This window comes from Bubalus bubalis, chromosome 13 (assembly GCF_019923935.1).
Source record: "Bubalus bubalis isolate 160015118507 breed Murrah chromosome 13, NDDB_SH_1, whole genome shotgun sequence".
In the NCBI taxonomy this organism is placed as follows: Eukaryota; Metazoa; Chordata; class Mammalia; order Artiodactyla; family Bovidae; genus Bubalus; species Bubalus bubalis.
Genome location: NC_059169.1, coordinates 47,708,539 through 47,721,548, shown reverse-complemented (window position 1 = coordinate 47,721,548; position 13,010 = coordinate 47,708,539). Strand labels below are relative to the sequence as shown.

The 13,010-nt window shown below is 36.8% G+C and overlaps 1 non-coding gene across 1 annotated transcript; it reads left to right on the top strand.

Moving 5' to 3' along the window:
- The first annotated feature begins 218 nt into the window (after positions 1 to 218).
- Positions 219 to 290, top strand: TRNAH-AUG. Its single transcript has one exon. It is a non-coding gene; the product is annotated as a tRNA-His (tRNA).
- The last annotated feature ends 12,720 nt before the right edge of the window (positions 291 to 13,010 follow it).

Genomic DNA, 13,010 nt, shown 5'->3' with positions numbered 1-13,010 from the left:
TGATTAATGTTTTGGGGCCTTTATATAATTTTTATAGGTCATGAAGGTCACACCTCTACCATAAGACAAAAATAACAATTTATTTCATTTATATTTATTTCCTTTATTAAACAGTACACATCCTTACTTATTTAATTACTGCCTTCTTACTAATTTAAAACATTTGTTTTGGGTCTCTTGAAGACACCCTGACTTTGTAGTCCAATTTGAACGGACATTCCCTGGTGGCTCAGATGGTAAAGCGTCTGTCTATGATGCGGGAGACCCAGGTTCGATTCCTGGGCTGGGAAGATCCCTTGAAGAAAGAAATGACAATCCACTCTAGTACTATTTCCTGGAAAATCCCGTGGACAGAGGAGCCTGGTAGGCTACAGTCCATGGGGTAGCAAAGAGTCGGACACGACTGAGCGACTTCACTTTCACTTTCCACTTTCATGCATTGGAGAAGGCAATGGCAACCCACTCCAGTGTTCTTCCCTGGAGAATCCCATGGACGGAGAAGCCTGGTAGGCTGCAGTCCATGGGGTCACACAGAGTTGGACACGACTGAAGCGACTTAGCAGCAGCCGTCTTCTGATTATAGGCTTTCAGAGCATTATATTCATATCCCTCAAATCATATACTTATTATAATGATTACATTATTTGTTTAAAGTAGTTTTTCTTTAGACATCACAAAATTGATAAATACAAAATTTATCTTCTCCACATTATCATTGCAGAGTAGAGTTTCTGGCACATAACCTATGGAAATTAAGTATTATGAATGATTTTTTTTACTACTTTTTCTTTTCTGTGCCTGTTCCCAGGTGACAGCAAATTCATATTCCCTATACTTATAGACTTATTTTCTTTTCAAATGTTTTAATATTCCCAATATTTAAGGGAATAATAAAGTGATAAAGCAGGTTAGGCAGGATTTTACTTCCCATCTGTCTATTTCTGCCCTGTATTTTTATTGTATGATTTTATGCACTGAATTTTTCTTTCAGCTACAGTTAGTCATTAAAAGTGAACGTTACTGTCCTCACCTTTAGAAATTTTCCTAAATAGCATTAAAACTGAAAAAATAATTAAACTCAAGTTTAGTATTATATTCATAATAATTTAAGTTATATTTTCCTTTGACATGTTAAGGATACTTTTGTTAATTTCTATTTTTGATACTGAATTATAGAAAATCCTTCTCACTGTAAGTTATACTATTTTGTGGTCTTTTTAATTAGGATTGGATGTAGTTTAAATGGACTTTTCTTTAGATAAAACATTTCTAAATTTATGCAATGCTTAGCTGAATGTTTTTGTTCTCATTTTGTGGTTGTCAGTGCTTCTAACTTAGAGAAATACCAATTCTAATTTACAAGGTATAGAAAGGCTTTCAAATTAAAAATTAAAGCTTTCCAAACTGAAGTGAATTTCTGGAGTTAAATTATTCTCTACAATACAAAGTTTCACTACAAATTTATTAATATTGGAAATAGCATTGTGTGTCAATTTACATTTCAAATAAGAAACACAAATAGTTGGATATAAAACATTTATTCCATGGAATAAGATGTTTGCACATTTTATATATATATACAATATAAGTAAAACTAGCTATAGTAAATAAAGGCATGAATCATGTCAACACTATGATCACGACACTGGTTAGAACATTTTTTATTTACTATTGCCCATGTGTATAAATGTTAAACCAACTATGTAAGCTTGGATCTTTTTTTTTTTTTTTTTTAGAATGGGGGAAGAGGAAATCATTTAAGTCTATCTGAAATTATCAGGGTTATTTTTACTGAAGTTATATTTTCTTTGAGGACTATTTCTGGTGTTGTAAAAATGAAATAAGATTGTTGTTCAGTCACTAAGTCATGTTTGACTCTTTGCGATTCCATGAACTGCAGCACATCAGGTTTCCCTGTCCTTCACTGTCTCCTGGAGTTTGCTCATACGTTATCAGAAGTGAGAAAAACATGTGCAAGTAGCCCTATCATTCAGTGTATACTTCCATCCCTCCAAACTGAAGGCACTTGGCATTCTTATAGCTTCACTCACACACCTCTGCTTTTCTTGTGTAACTGAGCCAGAGCATGCATTTTTTCTTGTTATTTGTGTTTTTTTTTTTTTTGCCATCAGTATTCAGGTATTACTTCTTGGCCTAATAGACTGAAATTCCCATAATGACAGGAATTTATTTTACCTGTTTACCAAAGATCCTAAAGATGCCTAAAGCATCCTAAAGATGCCTAAAGCAGCATCTGGTGTATAATTGTTTGAAAACTATTATAGAGATTCTATTGTTATCCTTATTTAACTGAAGGGGTAACTGAGGTAGTAAGAGGTTAAGTGACTTGTACAAGGTCATATAGACAGTAAGTAATGAAGCCCCCAGAAGACTTTTCAAGGTGAATTGCATAGGGTTCATATTATGAAATACTTGCAAAATTAAAATTTTGTTTTTATAAGAAGAAAGCCAGGTGTGTGTGTGTGTGTGTGTGTGTGAGGAGGAGTTAATAAGAGAAAGAGAAAAAAGCCCAAACATCATTACTGAGATAAAAAAGCACCTTTAGAGTCACTTTTTGAGAAGGCAAATAATAGGACATAAATGTTTAGGAAAGAATGTATGTTGATTTTCCTGTCTTGGAGTATAGTAGACTGATATTTTTGGAAAAAAAAAATTCTTGATTTAAAAAATATTTTTAAATGCAGCCATAAGTTGTCAAGAAAGGAAAATGTGTATAAAAACTCAGAAAAGCAAACTGAGCCCTCAAGCTTGTTTAAGCTCTGTAGGCACTTGATGAATCTATTGAATTTCACTTCATTGTGGATTTCACAGACTCAGTAGAGCCCAGAGGGAGGACAAAGGTCTGGGAGTACGTGGTGCTCATGTACCTGGAGGAGGAGGTGCTGGAGTGTGGCACCTGTTCGCCTATTGAAACCTAAAGGTGACGTGGCTGGACCTCTTGCCTTGGCTGTGCAGTTTCTGGGTTTCTGGAGAAGATGTAAGTAGATTTATTCTGTAGGGTTTTTATTTGATTATGAAAAAAAAATAAAAAACACAAATCAGGTACTGTGTTTCAGTTTAATATTGCTTTAATTGCAAAACAGCTTTTGTGGTTGTCAAATAAAAACTGTAAATAGGGAGTGTAGTTCAAGCCATCCTGCCTGAGCAGTTCCTAACTGCAGGGTCTAAAATAAATTAAGGGACAGAGAGTGTTCTGGGAGGTAATGATTGACTATGACAGAGATGTGGCATCAGAGACATTCAGATGTGTCACATAATGTCAGTTATATAGGGTTGGAGGGAGAGTACTGACTCCAATTTCAGGGGTTTGCTCTCAGTGCCACATGGCCCATTGGCTCGGACATATCCCCCGTGTTCATGGTGAGTGCTGGTGGTGCCTGCTGTGTGGCCAGTGCACCAGGAAACTGTCTTGAAATTTGTGTACTACCTTTAGTTTTATCAAATTATATATACAATTATTAAAGAATATGTGTTTTATTAACAGGAAAGATTGATACATTACCGTTGTGAGAACAGCTTATAGATGTTTAGATTTTTGTGTGTGTGTAATAGGGAAGATTCAGACATCACTGGAGTATTTTAGAGTCTCAAGGACATCAGAATGAATTTTTTTTAATAATATGTCTTCAAAGTTTTGCCTCAACATCTAGAAAAGGATTCATTTTCTTCTTTCAAACCAGTTAAGTATTCTGAGTGAATCAAGTCACTGATTTGCCTCTGACCTTTTAGACAAGTTGTCATTTTTGTTGTTGTTGCTAAAATAGTGTACCTATTATTAATCTGAATTTGCAGTGACTATGTCTTAGAGTATTCATAAATGGTGAACTCAGTTTCTGAAATTAAGCTTTTTATTTGCAATTGTCTGAAAAAAAGGAGAGAGATTGGAGACAAAGACAAGGACCTTCCCAAGTGGCATATTGAAAAATCTGCCATAAGGTCAGAATCTCTGGTGGGAAAAATAGCAGGTTAAAATTGATCTAGGAAAAAAAAAATCATTCTCTTCCCAGGGGAAAATAAGGACCAAAAAAAAAAATCTTCTTTAAACTTTGATGTTTAGTAGTGGGCATTAGAGTATTCTCTGATAGTTCGAAATCAAGTTGACTTGATTTTTTTTACCTTGTATTCTTATTATCCAGATATTACCAAGGTAATAAAAAAGGCTAAGCTTAGTTATATCTGACTTTAGGAGACTCATATACATGACAGAGGCAAATACCAACCTATTTTTGAGTAACATCACACCATCTTAGTTTTCAAGTTCTGTCACCCAGGAAATTGCATATAATTGACATACACATATCATTTTAAAGAAACTTAAAATTTCCCATTCTGTCCCTAAACTTCCAAGGAATTAATCAGAGATGACAAGGACCCAAAAAGAAAAAAAAAAAAAAAAACACACAGAATCAGATGTGTGAAGACAAGAGGTTTTGGAATTAACAGAGAATATTAAGCAATTTATCATGCTTCAACATTAAAGGTAAAAAATGATAAAATGGGTAAATGACTATCATATGTGTAAAGGAACCCAAACAAAACTACTAGAAACACATATGCATACATACACATATGTGTGTCTATTGATGTGAGTAGAGAAGTCTTTGTTCCATGATCCATGGAGACAGAGAGGCTACCTGAGCTGGGTGCATCTTGTGTTAGCTTTCAGGTTGGTGCCCTCAGGTGTTTGATATCTCTGTGTGAGGAAGGGGACGTTCAAGGCTTTAAAGGAAGCAGTGTTTTTCCAGGTTTAGCACTTGTGGCAGGATCTCTCTTGAGGGTGCTGACTGGCCTCCTAGTGGCCTTGGGTATGTCCTCTCTCCATGTATAGACCCTTGATGATTGTAGAGCTTCAACAGGAAGCCAACCACAACAAACATCCTGCACTAAACAGATCACCTCTGAATGCCTGTGGCCAGAGAATCCCATTCTCCACCTAAGACTCCAGAACATAGTAACACTGATGAATGGAGTCCCACTATAGCAAGCTACACAGCCCAGGAATACTCTTAGTTATGGCAGGCTGAAGACTTCCTTTTTCAATTGAAAGTATGGTATGGGGTGGGAGGTGGGAGGGGGTTTCAGGATGGGGAACACGTGTACACCCATGGCAGATTCATGTTCAGGTATGGCAAAACCAATTCAATATTGTAAAGTAATTAGCCTCCAATTAAAATAAATAAATTTAAATTAAAAAAAAGAAAGTACACATTCCAGGTGACCTGACCTAGGAAGCTGTCATCTATCCCCACAGGCAGCTCCAATAGGAACAAATATATGCCCAGTAGGACCAGATTGAATAAACTCGCCAAAATAGAACATCAAATTAAATTTTCTTTGGAAACACAGAACACAAAAATAGGTCAAAATCTGCATTTTAAACCGAAAAAGAGTCACTGCTTGAAAAAAATAAAAGGTTTAAATTGTACTTAGAATATCCTAACATCATAAACTCTCCATGATTCAGTTAAAAAAAAATATCCATCATATCAAGAACTAGGGAGATAGCAACTTGAATGAGAAAAAAATCAACAGACTCCAACACCAACATGAATCAGACATTGGAATTACCTGACAGGGATTTTCTAGCAATGGTCATAGAAATGCTTCAACAAGAAATTATTTTCAAAACAAATTTAAAAATAGGTAATTTCATCAAATAAAGATAAACTATAAAAAACAAATGAAATTACAGAAGTGAAAGAAACAACTAAAATTTTTTAAACTTATATATTACTAAATGGGTTTTACCATTGGATAAGTAATATTTACTATTTTAGATAATAGTGAATACTAATACTATTTTAGGTATAGGTAAATTTTTATTGTTACTGAATAAGTTTTTACTAGTGGAGTGAAAATGACAGCAAATAGAAACTGTGAATTTGAGAGAAGATCAATAGAATTAACCCAATATGAAAAGCAGAGAAATTAGAGTAAAAAAGAAAAAAAAAAGAAACTCTAGTATGTATGGAGCAATAACACAATATCCAATATTTGTATTGTCAGAGTCCCAGAAGGAAAGAAAGAAAGAAAGAAAATGGCGAAAAAAATTAATTTGAAAAATAATGGCTGATGATTTCTTACATTCCACAAACTACATAAATCTACAGATTAGAAAATGGGAAAATTACTTGAACAGATATTTTGTCAGAGTTCATGTAGATGGCAACATAAAAACACATTCAGTATCATTAGGCAATTGGGAAATGTAAATTAAAACCACAATGAGAGATCAATACAAACTCATCAAATGGCTACTTTATTTTTAAAAATGACAACACCAAATACTGCAGAGGACATGGAGAAACTGGATGACTCAAACAATGCTGGTGGAAATGTAAAATGGTAAATCCCCTCTGGAAAAGAGTTTTAAAATTTCTTGTAAATTTAGCATGAAATTACCATATTACCAGCAATGTTACTCTTGGGCATTTATCACAAAAAATTAAAAATTATATTCACACAAAACCTACTACATGAATGTTCATTTCAGGTTTATTCATGTTATCCTCAATGGAAACAATACAGATGACTTTTAATAAGTGAATGGCCAAACAAATTCTGATACATTCACAAGGAAGAGATACAGATGACTAATAGATAAGCAGTTTGGATGAAACTCCAGGAAATTATTCTGAGTAAAAAGAAGTCAATCCACAAAGGGTTCAGTTCAGTGCAGTTCAGTCGCTCAGTCGTGTCCGACTCCGCGACCCCATGAATCGCAGCACGCCAGGCCTTCATGTCCATCACCAATTCCCAGAACTCACTCAGACTCACGTCCATCGAGTCAGTGATGCCATCCAGCCATTTCATCCTCTGTTGTCCCCTTCTCCTCCTGCCCCCAATCCCTCCCAGCATCAGAGTCTTTTGCAATGAGTCAACTCTTCACATGAGGTGGCCAAAGTACTGGAGCTTCAACTTTAGTATCATTCCTTCCAAAGAAATCCCAGGGCTGATCTCCTTCAGAATGGACTGGTAATTCTATTTATATAAGGATGGGGAACACATGTACACCATGGCAGATTTATGTCAATGTATGGCAAACCCAATACAATATTGTAAAGTAATTAGCCTCCAATTAAAATAAATAAATTTATTAAAAAAAAGAAAATTATACAAGCAAAGAACAGATTACTCAGCTCAGTTCAGTCGCTCAGTCATGTCTGACTCTTTGCAACCCCATGGATTGCAGCATGCCAGGCTTCCAGATTACTGGATTAATCTTTTTTACAGGGTAGTCAGGAATATTGGTTTCCCTGGTAGCTCAGATGGTAAAGAATTCACCTGCCATGCGGGTGACCTGATTTCAATCCCTGGGTTGGGAAGATCCCCTGGAGAAGGGAACGACTACCCACTCCAGTATTTTGGCCTGGAGAATTCCATGGACAGAGGAGCCTGGCAGACTACAATCCATAGGATAGCAAATAGTCAAGACACGACTGAGCGACTTTCGCACACACATACATACTATCAGGAATATAGAGCTGAGAGAGAGATGAACTAGTTATAAAAGAGCCACAAGAGGGAACCTTGTGAATACCATATTGTTTTGTATCTTGACTCTGGTGGAGAATATGTGGACCTACACATATGATAAAATTACATAGAATTAGTACACACACCCACACACACATAGGGACAAAGAAAACCTAGGAAATCTGAAATAGGTCAATGGATTTTAAAATGTCAATATCCTGGTAATACTGTACCAGAGTTTTGTAAGAAGTTGTTGGTGGGAAACTGGGTAAAATTTACATAAGATCTCTCTCTGTATTACTTATAACTGCATATAAAGCTCTAATTATTGTAATATGCCAACTTTTGCTCAATAGCACTGTTAAAGTAATATTAGATTAATGTACATATCTATAAAATAATTGTTTTATTCAACAAATCCATTTGTAAATGCAGAAAACAGTATCTACAAAGTCAAGTGAATCTAAAATTCCTGAATAACATTTAATGGGTTTAAATTTCATAGTAATATAATCATGTTTCTGTATTTATAGTGATATAGGAGATCCAACCGTCCATTCTGAAGGAGATCAGCCCTGGGATTTCTTTGGAAGGAATGATGCTAAAGCTGAAACTCCAGTACTTTGGCCACCTCATGCGAAGAGTTGACTCATTGGAAAAGACTCTGATGCTGGGAGGGATTGGGGTCAGGAGGAGAAGGGTACAACAGAGGATGAGATGGCTGGATGGCATCACTGACTCCATGGATATGAGTCTGAGTGAACTCGGGGAGTTGGTGATGGACATGGAGGCCTGGCATGCTGCGATTCATGGGGTCGCAAAGAGTCGGACACAACTGAGCGACTTAACTGAACTGAATAAAGAATTAAAGAAAATATATTTCATTTAACCAGGCAATTTTTTTGTCAGGAGCAGATTTTATCCACCATTTATTTGGGAAATATTCATATAAAACATTTTGATCAGTGTAACACACAAAATATTTGAGTAGAGCATTGAAAATACTTCTTAAGTGAAAATGTCTTCCAGGATGCCCCCTGGAAAATATGAAGATATATTATTAAATAATTCAGGAAAGGCATTGTTGTGGATTCAGAGATGATATGAGCCAAATATGGTATTTTGGAATAAATAAGCTCCTGTATAAACAAAGCTTAAAGCTTCTGAAACTTAACATCTCAATTATGAGGGCTATCAAATGTTTCAAGCAAGCTGTGGTCAAAGGCTAGGATTGTGTCATGACTGAATTCATTGAGAGATTTTATTAAGTCCAGTATTTTATGCTGTAATTAAAAAGAAGTGCATATATATATATATGTGTGTGTGTGTGTGTGTGTGTGTGTGTGTGTGTGTAATGCAATCTGGTTGCAGAGTTGACATTCTTATTACAACATTTATAAACCCAGTATTCTTCAACAGAAAAATGGATTACAGTGGTTAGAGTAGTACTCATAATTTGATGAAGGGCTTGACTCTATTTTTAATGAGATTCAGTAAAGAACGAGTAGAATAATTTGCTTTAGGGCTGTAATGAGAATGCATATGTGTTCAGAAAATTTAGATTCATATAACCTAAATATTCCTAAGTAAGTAGAATATGTACTTCTTTGTTTCCTTTATACATTGCTTATTCTTTGCACAGTAATGTGCTAAAGAGATCTTTTGGTACATATCCTATTTTGATCTATTTTATATCTTTAAAGTATCTTATATCGAGCAAAATAAGTTTAAGATCAGTTCAGCTCAGTCATTCAGTCATCTCTGACTCTATGCGACACCATGGATTGCAGCATGCCAGGCCTCCCTGTCCGTCACCACTCCCAGAGTCTGCCCAAATTCATGTCCATTGAGTCGGTGATGCCATCCAACCATCTCATCCTCTGTTGTCCCATTCTTCTCCTGTCCTCAATCTTTCCCAGCATCAGGGTCTTTTCAAATGAGTCAGCTCTTCGCATCAGGTGGCCAAAGTATTGGAGTTTCAGCTTCTACATCCCAGTCCTTCCAATGAACACCCAGGACTTATCTCCTTTAGGATGGACTGGTTGGATCTCCTGACAGACCAAGGGACCCTCAAGAGTTTTCTCAAATACCACAATTCAAAAGCATCACTTGCTCGGTGCTCAGGTTTCTATATACTCCAGCTCTCATATCCATACATAACTACTGAAAAAACCATAGCCTTGATTACAGGGACCTTTGTTAACAAAGTAATGTCTCTGCTTTATAATATACTGTCTGCTGCTGCTGCTAAGTCGCTTCAGTCCTGTCTGACTCTGTGCGACCCCATAGACGGCAGCCCACCAGGCTTTCCCATCCCTGGGATTCTCCAGGCAAGAATACTGGAGTGGGTTGTCATTTCCTTCTCCAATGCCTGAAAGTGCAAAGTGAAAGTGAAGTCACTCAGTCGTGTCCGACTATAACGACCCCATGGACTGTAGCCTATCAGGCTCCTCCATCCATGGGATTTTCTAGGCAAAACTACTAGAGTGGGGTGCCATTGCCTTCTCCGAATATACTGTCTAGGTTGGTCAAAACTTTCCTTCCAAGGAGTAAACATCTTTTAATTTCATGGCTGCAATCACCATCTGCAGTGATTTTGGAATTCAAAATATATAAAGTCAGCCACTGTTTCCACTATTTCCCTATCTGCCATGAAGTGATGGCACCAGATGCCATGATCTTAGTTTTCTGAATGTTGAACTTTAAGCCAACTTTTTCACTCTCCTCTTTCACTTTCATCAAGAGGCTCTTTAGTTCTTCACTTTCTGCCATAAAGGTGTTATCTGCATATCTGAGGTTATTGATATATATCCCAGCAATTTTGATTCCAGCTTGTGCTTCATCCAGCCCAGCATTTCTCATGATGTACTCTGCATATAAGTTAAATAAGCAGGGTGACAATATATAGCCTTGACGTACTCCTTTTCCTATTTGGAACTAACTGGTATGTCTAATTTGTTCCATGACCAGTTCTAACTTTTGCTTCCTGATCTGCATACAGGTTTCTCAAGAGACAGGTCAGGTGATCTGGTATTCCCATCTCTTTCAGAATTTTTCAGTTTATTGTAATCCACACAGTCAAAGGCTGTGGCATAGGCAATAAAGCAGAAATAGATGTTTTTGTTTCTGGAACTCTCTTGCTTTTTCAGTGATCCAGCAGATGTTAGTAATTTGATTACTGGTTCCTCTGCCTTTTCTAAAACCAGCTTGAACATCTGGAAGTTCATGGTTCACATATTGCTGAAGCCTGGCTTGGAGAATTTTGAGCATTACTTTACTAGTGTGCGAGATGAGTGCAATTGTGCGGTAGTTTGAGCCTTCTTTGGCATTGCCTTTCTTTGGGATTGGAATGAAAACTGACCTTTTCCAGTCCTGTGGCCACTGTTGAGTTTTCCAAATTTGCTGACCTATTGAGTGCAAGACTTTAACAGCATCAACTTTTAGGATTTGAAATAGCTCAACTGGAATTCCATTACCTCTACTAGCTTTGTTCATAGTGATACTTCCTAAGGCCCACTTGACTTCACATTCCAAGATATCTGGCTCTAGGTGAGTGAGCACATCTTCGTGATTATCTTGGTTGTGAAAATCTTTTTTGTACAGTTCTTCTGTGTATTCTTGCCACCTCTTCTTAATATCTTCTGCTTCTGTTAGGTCCATACCATTTCTGTCCTTTATTGAGCCCATCTTTGCATGAAATGTTCCCTTAATATCTCTAGTTTTCTTGAAGAAATCTCTAGTCTTTCCTATTCTATTGTTTTCCTCTATTTCTTTGCATTGATCGCTGAAGAAGTCTTTCTTATCTCTCCTTGCTATTCTTTGGAACTCTGCATTCAAATGGGTATATCTTTCCTTTTCTCCTTTGGTTTTTCTTCTCTTCTTTTCACAGCTATTTGTAAGGCCTCCTCAGGCAGCCATTTTGCTTTTCTTTTTCTTGGGGATGGTCTTGATTCCTGTCTCCTATACAATGTCACAAACCTCCATCCACAGTTCATCAGGCACTCTGTCTATCAGATCTAGTCCCTTAAATCTATTACCCACTTCCAATGTATAATCATAAGGGATTTGATTTAGGTCATACCTGAATGGTCTAGTGGTTTTCCCCACTTTCTTCAATTTAAGTCTGAATTTGGCAATAAGGAGTTCATGATCTGAGCCACAGTATAGAGCTTCTCCATTGGAAAACATATTCAGAATTATTATAACATGATTTTATTAATTCTAATTTAAAATTTGTTTAATGGCACCCCACTCCAATACTCTTGCCTGAAAAATCCCATGGACCGAGGAGCCTGGTGGACTGCAGTCCATTGGGTCGTGAAGAGTTGGACACGACTGAGCAACTTCAATTTCGCTTTTCACTTTCATGCATTGGAGAAGGAAATGGCAACCCACTCCAGTATTCTTGTCTGGAGAATCTCAGGGACAGAGGAGCCTGGTGGGTTGCCGTCTATGCGGTCGCACAGAGTCGGACACGACTGAAGAGATGCAGCAGCAGCAGCACACATCCTTTCATTTTACAAATTCTCATTGAGGCAAAAGTCACCTATAAATTTAACATTTAAGTGTATGATTCACATAGTATCTGCATAGGGAATTTCATAAGAGACAGACAAAAAGAAGTTTAATAATTTTCTGGATAGAAGAAAGATTAGGAAGTGACTGCTTAATTGTCATAAGGTTTTCTTTTGTTGTTATGAAAATATTTTTAGAGAAGTGGTTATTTTCAAAGCATGTCAAACATACTAAGTGAATCACACACTTTGAGATGTTCATTTTATGTTATCTTTTGTTTACCTTACATTGTATCAAAGTTTTCTTCTAGAGGAGAGCAGAAGGCAACCTTCACACTGAGAAAAACATTGAGCTGTTTGTGACCCAGTTTGGTTTTGCTAAGGAATGCTGAAGTCTTAGGTCAACTTTACCTGTTAGCATAACTTTCCTTTCACTTCTCAAAATAGCAATAACTGAATTCCAGTTTATAGCTGAGCATATGACCCTGAAGCTTTGTGCAGCATATTTTTGTTCACCCTTCTGTGGTCATTTTTATTCTTCTCCTTGCCCTGGAAACAAGAAAGTAAGTTACAGTTAAGTAAGAGTATTAGTCACTCAGTCGTGTCCAACTCTTTGTGACCCCATGGACTGTAGCCCTCTAGGCTCCTCTCTGTTCATAGAATTCTCCAGGCAAGAATACTGAAGTAGGTAACCATTCCCTTCTCCAGGGGATTTTTCTTTTTCTTTTATTTATTTATTTATTTATTTATTTTAATTGGAGGCTAATTACTTTACAATATTGTAGTGGGTTTTGCCATACATTGACATGAATCAGCCATGGGTGTACATTTGTTCCCCATCCAGGTCTCCTGCATTGCAGGGAGGTTCTTTACCATCTATGCTACCAGGAAAGTCCATAGAAAACAGGCTTGCTAATCCTGGGCCTCAGGCTGGGGTTATACATTTGAGAATATAAGTTCCAAGTAAGAAACTAGAGGGTGGGAGAAATAGAGTCAGAA